Raw genomic sequence first — 14466 nt, 5'->3', positions numbered from 1 at the left:
TTATCAGCAAAGGCATTAATACTGGGCTGAAATGGGGTTATTTCTTTTTAGTTTTTCTTCCTTAGCCTGTTACCCCAAAGTACAAGTATCCAATGAAATAACCTGGAAGAAGCTGAGGTTCCTTATGATTGCTAATTTTGTTTGTAGTTCTTTTGTTATCAAATTTCATGTGAAGATGAAAGAGAAATGAAGCTAATCTACCTGGATCATAAGTCAGAAAGACAGCAATTGAAACTCTATGTGTGTGTGTGTGTGTGTGTGTGTGTGTGTGTGTGTGTGTGTGTGTGTATGTGTGTGTGTGTGTGTGCTGGTATTGAGGCTTGAAGTCAGGTCCTCAAGTTCTCATTCAGTCGTTTTTTAACCTCCTGAGGGGTGCTGTGCCCAGGCCCAGTGTTCAAGCCCCACAACTGTCAAAAAAACTAAAAGAGAAAACAAAACAAAGCAAACAAAAAACTAAGGGAAAGGGGTGAGTTAGGAGGTACAGGTAAGAATATTAAAGGGGTGACACTGATTAATATTCATTGTATATGATCATAAACTGCTTTGCTAAATGGCCATGTCTTTGTACAATTATTTAAAGACAGTAAACATATTTAAATAAAGACTTAGGAAACGGTAACCTGTACATCTTCATAATAACAGCTGGGCTGAGTCTCTCATGCCTGTAATCTTAGCTACTTGGAAGTCTGAGATTTGAGGATCAAGGTTTAAAGCCAGCCCAGGAACAAAATGACCTGAGACTCTGATCTCCCATTATCCTCTAAAAAAGGAGAAGTGGGGCTTGGCTTAAGGGTAGGGTGTTATCCTTGAGCTGAAGAGCTCAGGGACAATGCCCAGGCCCAGGCAGGGTGGTAGCCCTTCAGCTCTTGAGCTGAAGAGATTAAGGACAGCACCCAGGCAGAGTTCAAGCCCCCTGACCCACACTAATAATAATAATAATAATAATAATAATAATAATAACAGTAAGATTATATGAAAAATCACCAAAAATAATAAATATGGAGATGAGGTATTAATGGAAATAGAAATTTGACCCTTCAACTCAACTTTCTAATCATTAGCTGGCAGAGTGTAATGGGTGAAATCAGCTGTTTCTGTATGTTGGTGATATGGTACACTAATTTGTTAGTTCCTGATTTCCAGAGATGGTTTTCTGGGGTTCAGGATGTGGAGTGGTTGCCATTTATTTTATATTCAGGGTTTCTCTGTGATTCTAACAGCACCATCCCCCCCCCAAGAAAAATAAATGTCTAGTTATAGTGTTCTGTTGATTTCTTGACCAATCAAACCTGGGAAACACTGAATCATCCCCTTCACACACCTGAAGCAGTAGGACTGCAGAGCTCTGAATCTGTGATGAATGTTTTGGTTTTTTTTTTCTTACTATGGTGAGACATTGTCAATACAGAGCCTTCATCCTCCAAAGATAAATGTTTTTCATATACACTGTGCATACAAGCTTTAAGAGAGTGAAAAATTTGCACCTTTTCAAGAGTTCTGTAACTTTCCTGACTGGGGAGGCTAGGTCCCCTGGAAGGAGCCTGAAGATTATATATGTTGTAACAAAATGTTTCCTGAGGGCAAAAACCCACCCAGATCTGTGGCAAAAACACAGTGTAGATTGAATCATCATCATGTAGGAGGAATAACTTCCAACGTTAGTAGAATAACCACAGTTGACAGCAATTATACATAATTCAAAACAACTACATGTTTGTTTGTATGTTTCCAACACAAAGAAGTGATGAATGTCTGGGGTGATGGCAAATTCAGTAGTGACACTCTCACTAGCTACTGTGTTGAAAATGAGTTATACATCTCATGGGGGAGGGGACTAGAAGAAAAAAACTGGTAAAAAACCAAGGGAAGAGTTGACACTGTTCAAAAAAATCAATACATTCATTACCTGACTAATGTAACTGTATCGCCTCTGTACATCACACTTACAAATATAACAAAATTCATAACTAGTTAAAAAAAGAATATTCCAGCTTCCCTGAACTGGTCATTCGATATTGTGTGTGTATTGAAATATCGCACTCTACCAGACAAACATGCACAACAATTGTCATCTGTAAATTTAAAGTACCTATTAAAAATCATCATCATTATTATCATGACTATAACCATGATCACATCAGACTTTTCACAAAATTCCATTTTTAAGGCTCATAACAGCTAATACTTGGGGCGGGTATCAGACCTTCACTCAAAAGTCACGAGAAATAAACATATGTAGAGTTAACATCAAGACTGGCTGATTCGAAGATCTATGATCACAAATACTATAAGGTAGTGGCATACTCAGAGCTAGGAACTTGGGACTAACTAGTTATTGACATAAGACTGCTATGCCTACCAATACCTGTATAAACTCTATCACCAAAAACTCAGACTTTAAAATGTCAGGTTTAGCAGCGTTTTGGTGGCACACACCTGTAATCCTAGCTACTAAGGAATCTGAGATCTGAGGATCATGGTTCAGAGCCAGCCCAGTCACTGAAGTCTATGAGACTCTTATCTCCAATTAACTACCAGGCCCAGAGTTCAATCCCCACAACTGACCAAACATGTGTGTGTGTGTGTGTGTGTGTGTGTGTGTGTGTGTTCATTTACATATATATGGTGTTCACAATAGCATTGTGAGGCAGGAAATAGGAAATCAGGTTTTCTCACATCCTTCAACACACCTAGGTACCATCAATCATCACTAAAGAATAATCGTATAGCCAAAACCAACTGGGAAACAGCAAGCACCCAATGTATTGACTTAAATACAGTAGATTCAAGGGAGAACTCAAATAAGAAAATTTCTTAGAAAGGCAAAACCAAAGTTCAACAAAATAAAACACCAAGAAGTGGATACTCAAAAAAGGTGGGTGTGAGGCCAAGGAGGAAGGTGTAGACAAATGAAGAAGAGAATAGGGAAAGAGGGGGAGAATGCAGCCAAGAATCCAGTGTATATCCAACAAATTTAAGAAGAGTGAGGGAAGAGATATGTTGGGGGAGATGGGTGAAAATGTTGAAAACAATGAGATTGATTAAGATGCAATGCACTCATAAACTGCTTTGTTAAATGACAACCCTTTGTACAATTACCTGAAGATGATAAATAATTTAAAAATGAAAACAAAATATTACACAAAAAGGAAAATTTCTATTGTTTTTTTGTTGTTGTTGTTGCTGTTGTTATTATCCTGCCTTCGTGACATATGAAAAGTCCTTCCCATAGCTGACAGGACTACATCAAGTCTGTCTTCTGTTTTCTCAATTACCTATGAGGTCTTGTCATCTGCCACTCATCTCTTTATTCCCAAGTCTGACCCATACTGGCTCCTTCATCAGATATCTTGGGTACATTTCTATGTCAAGACTTTGGCTCTTTCCCCTTGATTGACCAACCTCTCCCACAGTCCAGATCATTGCTATGTAATCTCTTTTCCCAGAAAGTCCACTCTAGCTTACTAGTGATGTGTAATCTGCTCTCTCAATCCTATTTTGCTTTTCCAAAGGACTATCCATCTTCTCACAATTTCTAGGCTTTACTTCTCTACTGTGAGTATTATTATTGTCTGCTTCCTAATCATTAGGAGTTCCATTATCATATAATTTTATGTCCATTTGACCTATATTACTGCCATAATGGTTGAATAAATTAATGGACAAAGGTTCAAAGGTACCTTAGCAGATTTCTGACCTCTGGTTCTAAGCCTTTCCACCATGACCATGAAGATAAAAGCGTGATCTTATGACACAGGACTCTTGTTATGAGCTTCTACACTACAATTCCAAGCTGAATTATTCTTTCTGTCCACAGGTCAAACCATCATTTCAAATGATACTTCAATGACTTCAAACTTCATTGACTCTAGGTAGGCATCGTAAAGTCTCACAGCATATCACAATAAAATGTGGAAAATTAGAAATGCCTGAAGTGACTATCCAGTCTAAATAACTCCACTGGCATCTCATACAATGTCAGGGGCTCTCCTCTGCCTCAGTCTTCATACTTCTTAAGCTTGGTTCTCTTTATTATTGAATTTGCAACATCTTAATGAACTAAGAAGAAGGAAAGTGTTCTAATACAGTATAATGTAGAGTATATGGCACTAATACATATTCATAATTGGCTTTTTTGCCAAGTATGGCTCATAATGTTTGAATTCCAAAGAAAAACATATTAAAATCAAGCAAAAGGATGGCCTTAATAGAGTAATAATAATAATGAAGATAATGCTAAATAATTTAAAATATGCTTTTTCATGTGCAACCTCATTGCATAATGAACATACAATGTAGAAAGATAATTCTACAGGTTAGAATTAAAGTTAGAATTTGCACCTTTAAATCTGCCTCATTTCAAATGTGACTGCTATCAAGAAGAACAGACATCCTTTATGAATTAATTTAGCAAAATGAAGGACTTCAATAATAATTTGGGGTTAAAATATTCTATGAAGAGATGAAATTCCAATTCTAATAGTAATAAAAATAAAAGACAGTACCCCAAAGAGTCAAATGAGTCTGTACATGAGATTATTAAAACTTTTTTGTAATATGCATTTCAGATTTAAATGCAGACATTCTGCTGATATAGATAGGTGATAGATGTATGTAGATATGTATGATATATAGTATATAGTATATATCTAATAATTTATGATTGAAAAAGATTGTACAACTTTATGTGGTGTGTATGCATAAACACACACATTGATTTTAATGTGGGTATAATTATTACTAAATTGTACCTTTTAATGGGGAGATCATTAGAAACCGTTAAATTTGACTACATTTAGCTTCCATTGAGACTCTGAAATTATTTTTCCAAGTGCTCAGGTTTTGAAAAAAAAAGGCAAACCATGTTTGTCTCAAATAGTCCTTCCTTAATTTTTCAGACTAGTATTTTAAGGCAAATTTAATCCATATAGTTCATACTCATTTGCACTTAAATTAGCAGACTGGAGCTTTTAACAGCTATTTAATATCCCAGACATCATTTGAGCCTTTAAAGTGAACTCCTAAAAGCCTTTTTACCATCTCTCCCACCCTCTTCTCATCAGCTTAAGAGGTTGCATTTTGCTCAGAGTAAACAAATTGAATACTGAAACTTTTGGTTATTTTCCCTCTCAGTTTATGACCTATGAATGTAAAGTGGCTTTCAGATGTGACATAACTAATTTTCCAATCCCTATGAACCAATACAGGGTGTGTGTCACATTACACTTACTTATGAACAGCTATAGAGCCAGCAAATGAGGCAATCTTCGAGCCCCTCGTTGGGTAGCCACAGCATATAAATAGATAATTACAGAAACTCAAACCTCTATGACATTTTTCATCAGAAAATTTCCAAGGCTGCCTTTAGAGTGGTGTAAGTATATGTCTTAGAATTTGCCATAGACACAAAAATAGCCAGTTATGACTAAATATCCCCACCGTTTACAGATGGAAAAGGTTCAAGCAGCTATAAACTAGGGACTCAAAGGGGACCATAAGTTGTGTGTGTGTGTGTGTGTGTGTGTGTGTGTGTGTGTGTGTGTGTGTAGTGAGAAAAAAAGAGAGAGACAGAGAGACAGAGACAGATAGAAAGTGACAGAGACACAGTGAAAGTGAGAGACAGAGGCAGGGAGGCATAGCCTGCTTGACATCTAGAAATATCAGTCTATGCATAGCTGTGGTGTGAATTTTATTAATTCAGTTAATTTTTAAAAATTGTTATTAACAGATCTTTGTACATATTGATGGGATTAAGTGTGGTATTTCATGCATATTCTGCCCTGATCAAATCCAGCCTCCCTTAATCAACTTCCCCATGACTTTGCCCCTTCCCAGCTCTGAATAATCCTGAAAATAACCATTCAGCATTGATAGCATCAGAATTCGATTATTCATAGCTCAATAATACTTCACACTGTATATTTGCCTCATTTTCTATGTCTTTTGATTAATATGTTGACTGTCACTGTATCTTATTATGGTGAACGGTGGCTGATTTCATTTCTTCTGGATACGTGTATTACATAATCCATATCTATATCTTTATGTTTATCTAGGTCTATATCCATACTTTTCTTCTTTTTGAGGACCCTCTGTGATATTCTCCATATATTCTCTATAATGGTTGGTTAATTCACATGCCTACCAATAGGACATGAGAGTTTTACTTTCCTTGCCATCATTTAATATTTTGTTGTTTTGAGTTTTGTAGTTGTTGTTATCTTAGCCATTCTCAGCAAGACAGGCTTCCCAGCTGTAACTACCTATTCTTCTTTATGTTCTGTCTTCCTGGGCAGGGGGTATCAAAAATATTTCCTAAACCATTATCCTAATTTCCCTGTACTGCCATCAGGGCTAACTCCATACATTTTACTCCCTGAGACTATTATGATAGGTCATCCTCTCTTCAGATTGTTAATGAGAAAATATTTACCAAGAATAGTCCAGGGGAGGAAAGCAAAGAACACCTTGAGAGATGATTCCAGAGGAGCTGTTGGGCAAGGATTAGTGAGCTGAGTGAGCCTGCAAGGGAGGTATGTTTCTTTCCATCTGCCGCTTGTCCACACCGCCCCTCCTCTGACTAGAAGCTTGGGCAAAGTTGTTCTGGATGGCTGCATTTTCCTAATAAGACTCGCACAAGATGCTAAATGAAGCTGGCTGCCCAGGTGCGTTCAATCTGAGAGCCCCATTTCAGTTTACCTATTTCCTCAGAATGTAACCTCACCTCCTCACTATTAGATTCTTTCAAGTCCTTGTAACTGATGAGTAGGGGCTGGAGGAAGCAGGTGGGCTTCAGGAGCCCGGCGTTACAACAACCACATCCCAGCACACTCCAAAAGCATGATATGGACAAGTCAGAGAACATAAGGGTTGCAAGTTGCCAGGAGATCTTAGAACATTGTGTATTGCAGCTCTCCTGTGGTATCTGGAGGCCCATGTTTGTTGGTCCTGGAGTGCAGAAACATCTATGGAAGAGAAAAGTAAGGAAATGCCTCTAGGGACCCCTTTCCTAAGCAGTTTTTCCTTTCCACGGAGTTAACATTTTCCTCTCTGAAATTATGTTTTATAAGCCACAACAGGGAATTCCTCCAAGAAATCACTCAGTTATAAAATAGAAATGAGTTGCTCTTGCAGTGGAAGAATCTGATTTAGAAAACAAAAGGATATTCCTTATGAGCTTTTTGGCTGGTACACAGCAGATAAATTTGTTGCGAACACTTATATCAGCAGTATGACCAATCCCTCCTGATTCCCCCCACCAACCCAAAGGAATAAATCATCTGATCTTTAACTAGTTTTAGTAATAGAAGCAATACTAATATAAATAGCTGTCTACCGTTTATTACTTATTCTGTATATAGTATGTTCATTTTCATATTCCTGATCATGTTAATAGGTATCATCATTTTTACTTTACAAAAGGGGAAATTAAGGCTCAATTACAAAATCTACCCAGAGGAATACTTTCCTGAACTGGCACACCTTGGATACAAACTTGAACCTATCTGAAGACAAAACCATGTCTTTTTGAGAGTCATGTAATAATAGGTACCATGTTTCTTTGTGTCCGTACGCACAACTAATATATCCATATATGTTTACCCATAAGCCTTTTTATTGTGGAATCTCTATATATTTATATCTAAATAGAGATATGCCCATAGATATCTGTGTATACATACATATATGCATATAAACATCTAAAAGTAATATATCTACACATTAAGTACATATATATATTTAAATACTGGGTAGAAGATTTAGGATCAAGCTAAAAGAAGATGATGTGGGATAAGCTATAGGTCATTGATGAAGACTTAACTTTTTCACCCAAGTGAACCAGTTACGCACATCCATCTTCTTCACAGAAACTTGATTGCAAGAATAGAAATATCCTCTGCAGGTTTTGCAGTCACCTTATGCTATGCCCACCTGCCTTGTTCATTTCTGGTCACCAGCCAGATTATTGTAGCTCCCTGGTCTGGGGGTCTAAGGCACTTCATTTTCTGTCCTCCTGAATATCCTTCACAACAACATACATACTACAGAACTCTCATTTAAAAAAAAAATTACACATCATTCTCCTCAGGGGAAAATTGTGGCCCACTGTCAAGCTCTTAGCCCTGGACTCCTAGAGTCTCCTGAAAAGGAATGTTCCTGAATCATATTTAAAATGATTTTAAACACTCCTAGCTCCCACAGTGTAGCATCCAAGGATTGGTTTCAGATGTCTGCATTACCCTTGATGGGGAGCATACCAGTAATCTGCTTCCTTCATCCCTTTCCTCATGAGGTGGGTGCTTTGCCAGTCACTCAATGCCATTCTCTTTCCTTGTTTGATGAGAGCTTCTTTGGCCTGTCTCAAGGGAGATGAGCCAAGCTGAGAACAATGACACTGAGCCTGATGGGCTTTTTGACAGAGGCTTAAGGGTTTTTAATCACCTTGACTTACTCTTCAAGACTATGTTCATGCCAAAATGGCCTTGGTGACATTGTTTCTCCCTCATGCTGGGATCTTACATAGTGGACTAGGAAAGATTTTTTTTTCATGTTTATTTAATTTGAGTTTGGGTTGAGAAGAAATCACAGGTCCTTTTCAAGCTCAGGATAATCCAAATTGGAATCAAGTTAAGTTGCAGTAGTGAATCCTGGAGCCTTGTTGGCTGAGTCTGTCCACCTTCTGAGACTCCAATAATGCAGTGTGGAAGGGAGATTATAGTTTGTGCTAAAATACCAGGTTTGTTGACAGAAAAGGATGAGGGCAGTGTACAGTAAGTCATCTACGTTTGAAAGGAAAAGGTCCTATAACATGCTGTGGCACAGAAAAGTTATATTTATGTTTAAAAATAAACAGCAGGAAGTAATAGAATCTGAACTACACAAAGTGAATAAACTGGTAACATCCAAGAAACTTGCATTGATTGATACTGGCTGCTGCCAGGGCACTTGGAGAAGGTTGGAATGATTGATTAGTGATGCCTGCATCAGGCATAAGAGGGAGTAGTGAGGACACATATTTAATTACTCTCCAAACTCCATGGATTGCCTAGAAGTTTCGTGTTTTTAAGAGTCATACTATTTGATTCTGATCTGAATTTCACAAAGTAAGAACCTTTTGAGGAAATCTCTGTGGTCTTTGGGAATGTCCCTTATCAGAGTTCGGTAGGGGTGTGGTCCCTCAGTGAATAACATTAGAGTGGATGGGCTCCATCACACTACTGTAAAATCTAGTATCGCCTCCAAAGTGCCCAACACCACTGATGCTATCCTCTGCTAGTCCTGGTGCAGTAACTGGTTTTGTGATCATCTTTATTTTCATACTTTCATTTGCTTTGGTAATAATAAAAAGGCTAAGTATCTATTTATGACAAGTGGTTACCATAACATAATGCTTTTCAAAGTAAATAAGAATTATGGTAGAAAATCTGTTGAAATAGCTTCATGGAGGGACAGTAAGAAACGCTGATTCAGTGGCCTGGGAGTGGGGCATGCAAACATATTTCTGACCAGCCCTATCTGCTGTGGTCATCAGGAACCTTATTTTGAATGATCTAATAGAGAAACCCAGGACCTAGGTTAACAAAACTCAGGTAACTTCAAGCAAGTGAAAACTTTGCCTCTTGGAAGCCACTTGGCTAAGTCTGAAGTATATTCTCATTGTCATTGCAGTGGCTCAAAAGCTTATACTAGCATCTATTCAGTAGAAGGTGCTGTTAAATATCGATGGTGTCCAGGATAGAACTCCTCTACCTATAATTAAAAGCAATGCAGTAGTTGATTGTCCTAAAGCTGAGGGCCTGCTAATTGCTGCTTCTGACTGCAGAAGTGGCTATAGTTACATCAGTTCTATTCACTTTTAAAAGTTGATCTCATTCCTTGATTGATTATCATACTCCCATTCTTTTACCCTAAAATTCTTTCAACCTGAGAAAGTGAACATGTGTTTTAACACTAGGTTTCTTTTTCTTTTTCCTTTCTTTCTTTTTTTTCAATGTTGGTCATGGGGCTTGAACTCAGGGTCTGGGTACTGTCCCTGAGCTCTTCAGTCCAAGGCCAGTGCTCTACCGTTTTCAGTCACAGTGCCACTTCTGGTTTTCTGGTGATTATTTGGAGAGAAGAGTCTCATAGGCTTTTGTGCCTGGGTTACCTTTGAACTGTGATCCTCAGATTTCATCCTCCCTCCTGAGTAGCTAAAATTACAGGCATGAGCCACTAGTGAATGACTTCAACACAGATGTCCTTTTTTTTTTTTTTTGCCAGTCCTGGGCTTGAGCTCAAGGCCTGAGCACTGTCCTTGGACTTTCTCAAGGCCAGAGCTCTCTACCACTGGAGCCTCAGCACTACTTCTGGCTTTTTTCTATGTATGAGGTACCCTGGAATCGAACTAGGGTCTTCGTGCATGGTAGGCAAACACTGCCAGTAAGCCAAACTCCCAGCCCTCAACACAGATTTCTATACTAAAAGATTGGAATAGCCAGGTACAGCCAGTCACTGGTCCCAATAAAGACTAATAATATTAATAATAATAATAATAATAATAATAATAATAATAATAATAATATAAAAAGAATATCTTGATAGCCAGGCACAGATGGCTCATGCCTGTAATACTTGCTACTCAGGAGACTGAGATCTGAGGATCTCAGTTCAAAGCCAGCCCAGGCAGAAATGTTCATGAAATTCTTAGCTCCATTTAACCACCAGGAAAACTGGAAGTGACACTGTGGTAAAGCACTAGCCTTGAGCCAAAAGATCTCAGGGACAGAGCCCTGGCCCTGAGTTCAAGTCCTAAGTCCAAAAATGACCTTGCCAGACATCAGGAGAATAGGACTTCTTGTTGTAATCTTCCAAATTAACAATACAGCTGGCTCATTTTTGCATGTGAATCACAACAGTATTAGTCATCAGGAACTCTGTGGGAGGCTTTAACCTGACGTACATAGGGAAATAAAATAGGAGTGAGGTCACCATAAAGCAAAGACCCATTCATTCTCCTAGGGACAGCTTCTCTGCCTAGTCTGGGTGAGTCTTCATGCCTCTGCTTTGCCTTCCCAGGGCTTCAGAGCTGTCAGACAGCAGCTCCCAGTGCCCTGACCTTCAGAAGAACCTGAGGTCAAAACAGGAGCAGCCCTCCAGGAACATCCCATGAAAAGAAAGCACTGTTAAGTTGCTTGGAAAGACAGAGAGCCCCTTCAATTTGGATAGGGAACAAGAGTTGCAGGTCTCCTGTTTGCCTCTAGGTGTCCTTCCTCTCAGGACATGATACATGTATAACATGTCACTACCCTTCAATTCTCGCTTCATACTCTGACACTAAAGTCCGGTTTGTTTTTCTCTCCTTTTGTTCCTCTTCCCTTCCTTCTCTAGATATATATAACCATCCCTGTGATCCAGAAATCCCTGTGCCCACTGAGGTCTGTTTACAAACCATTTATATAGTGTTCTCCTGTTTGGCTGTAGGAAATCCCCAGGCCTTGGTGAGTCATGGTAATAAAACTGGACAGACCTAATCTCATAGGTATAGGCTCCTTCCGTCCTTCTTTTTTTTTTTTTTTTTTTTTTTGTCGGAAATGAGAATCGGAAAATCATTCAGGGACTCTTGCCGTGGCCTGAACCCTCTTTCCTTTTTTAGATTCCCAAACTGTTTTATAATGCTCTGAAGGCCTACCCAAGTACAGTTATGGTCTCTTTATATGATGCAGTGAAGGGCTGAATGTTACCATTAGAGTCTATGCTTGGACCTACTTTTGTCAACTGACTCAGGTCAGTGATAACCCAATACAATGACATCAGTAACAAGCCAGTTAGCTCAGCTAGCCATGGGAAGTCCTGTCTGTGGTACCATCAAGTCAGACTTTCCTATCATGAGAATGGAGTCATTGAATAAACTAAGCTTCATGCTCTCTTGTCCTTTCTGGAAACTTCTGGATCCTTCCTTCCCCTTCCCATACCAGCCAGGTGTTCCCACCAAAGCAAGTTGAAGGGAACCTCCATTTTCTGGTTTTCTGATCTATTATTAACTGGATTGGCTTCAATTTCTGAGAGGTCAAAGGTGTGTTGGATTCACCTGTTCACATACCCTGAGTGGTTCATCCAGGCAACATGGAATCTCTATTCCCATGTATTCTGAGGAACAAAGAGGATTTAGGCCAATTGTATGTGTGAGTATAAGAGAAATGCTGTATTGTTGCAGAAGGTTGTTTCTGTACTCTGGCTAATGAGTTTTGACCTGTGTGAATTTGGTCTCACAATTACTCAACTCAGATTTCGTGTTAGCCAATCAGACCTTAGCCATTTCAACAATTTTTGATTATCAGAGCAGACACCAAGGCCCAGGAGGGGGGCAGGGATAACTAATATTCTCCTCTTCTGAGTTTGTCTTACAGGAGCAGAGCAAGTTTTCTTGGGTTGGAGCACAAAGGAAGCTTTCGCTTCTTATTTGTGATTTGCTTTTTCTTTCTACTGATAGCCTCCCAAGTCCATAGAGTTTCAGAACCTGTGATCAGAGATTCCAGGTCAATTTGTACCCAACAGACCCAGATCCAGAGTGGTAGGATGTTAATGGGCAGGATTACAGAGAAAAAAAAAACAGGAAAATAACTCTTGTGTAAATGCAGAAGCAGGTGAGCTACAATTTCACCTCACAAAGGTGAATGAAAGGCAGCTTCCAAGCTTAGTGAGCAATATACCAGGTACACAACAAGAAACAGGAGAGATCCTGGAGAGAGGCAGCATGCGGCAGTTAGGGAAAAGCATAGAGCAGGCTTGAAAATAAGCTTAGGCCAGTTGGGGTGTGTGTGTGTGTGTGTGTGTGTGTGTGTGTGTGTGTGTGTGTGTGTGTGTGTGTGTGTGTGTGTGTGCTCATTCCAGTACAGGGGTTTGAACTCAGGGCTTTGCCTTTTGCTCAGCATGTGGTGGGCCCTCTGCCATTTCTCTTTCAGCTGAATTGGATATTACAATCTCACAGATATTTCTGCCTTGCCCAGATTGCTTCAAACCAAGATCCTCAGGTCTCAGCCTCCTGAGTAGTTAAATATTACGAGCAGGAGCCACCAGTCAGTACCCATCATAAATTGCTTGTTTTAGCAAGTGGCTATGGATGTCACAAGGACCTGGTGTGTCACTCAAAGGCAAGTACAACAAAGTCACAGATGCATGGGAAGGCAAGTGCTTCCCTTTGGCCAGAAGCTCATAGCTTCCAGGAAGTAAGTGTTCTGGGTTTCTCCTAAAACACCCAAACACCTGAAGTATGTGAGATGGGCTAGTGAGCTTCTTGTGTGCCCGACTTATTGTAGGTTCTTCCCACATGCCTTCTCTCGTCCTTGTGTTCCGTACAGCCATGTATGGTTGTGTGATGGATGGTAGGGCTGGAGGCCCCTCATGCCTTCCTTCCCTGCCAGCCACGTTCATGTCCATTCTCATACTCTCCTCCTTCTTTTGGCATCTCATTTATTTTGTATATAAACTGCTGATGCAAATGTCCAAAATAAATTATGCTGAATAATAGATGAAGACAGCTACATAATTTATAATACCAGAGGCAAGACAGAGCTGAATGAGCTGTGTTCAAGCCCAAAGTTCTTTGTCAGCCACTACAATACAATCTGCAGGTGATCTCAGCTGTAGGGCTAGAAATCCAAGGGAGTCACCCAGATTTCAGTTCACCTTCATCTAAGTGTGTATCTACCCCTAGAACTGCCCTGGACAAAGGTTCTCATGGATACTGGTAGCCCTGTCTTTCCCTTGTCCAGACAGGTAGAAGTGATGGAGCCTCACTGTTTCAGCATGTGACCTTGAGTTTCACTGGCTTTTAACTGCAGTCCTCAGATCTCAGCCTCCCATGTAGCAAGGATTGCAGGTGTGAGCCACCAGTACCAGGCCACACTGATTCTTGAGGCTAAAGGGGTGTGTCTCAATTATCTAATTCCTGTTCAGCAAATCCATTGGCCTAACCATTGTCCTGGATCACAATCCAAGACAATGATTTCAGAAATGGCTTTACATAAGTGCCTGATTCAAGCAGGAAAGCACCTTATAATCAGTTTGAGAACATTGATGACAAGAACTTGAGAGAAACAGGACACTGACAGGGAAAATAAAGAACAGAACATTCTTTCCAGGTTTCAATGGGTTGTAAGTTTAGATAGACATGATTAAGCAGGCACAGTGTTTTGTTTTGTTTTTACTATACTTTCTTTCTACTGCTCCAAGCCTCTGATCCTTTATCCCCCATTCAAATCTTATAGCAGAGAGAGAATAAAAAGATAGATAGGAAGAAGACACAGAGACAAGAAAAATATGGGGATAAGGGTCAGAGGAAAGAAACTTCACCAGGGGAGCACTTAGAGAAATAAAACCACAGTCACATTTCCGCACAATCAATAACAGCTTTTGTTTTTGTGTTTCTGAAACCTGCAGGGTATGATTGAAGACCATTACGAAGTACATGTTTTGCCAGAGGAGAAA

The sequence above is a fragment of the Megascapheus bottae genome, chromosome 27 (genome assembly GCF_031878675.1).
Source record: "Megascapheus bottae isolate mThoBot1 chromosome 27, mThoBot2.hap1, whole genome shotgun sequence".
Lineage (NCBI taxonomy): Eukaryota > Metazoa > Chordata > Mammalia > Rodentia > Geomyidae > Megascapheus > Megascapheus bottae.
Note: the sequence above shows the minus strand (reverse complement) of the source record.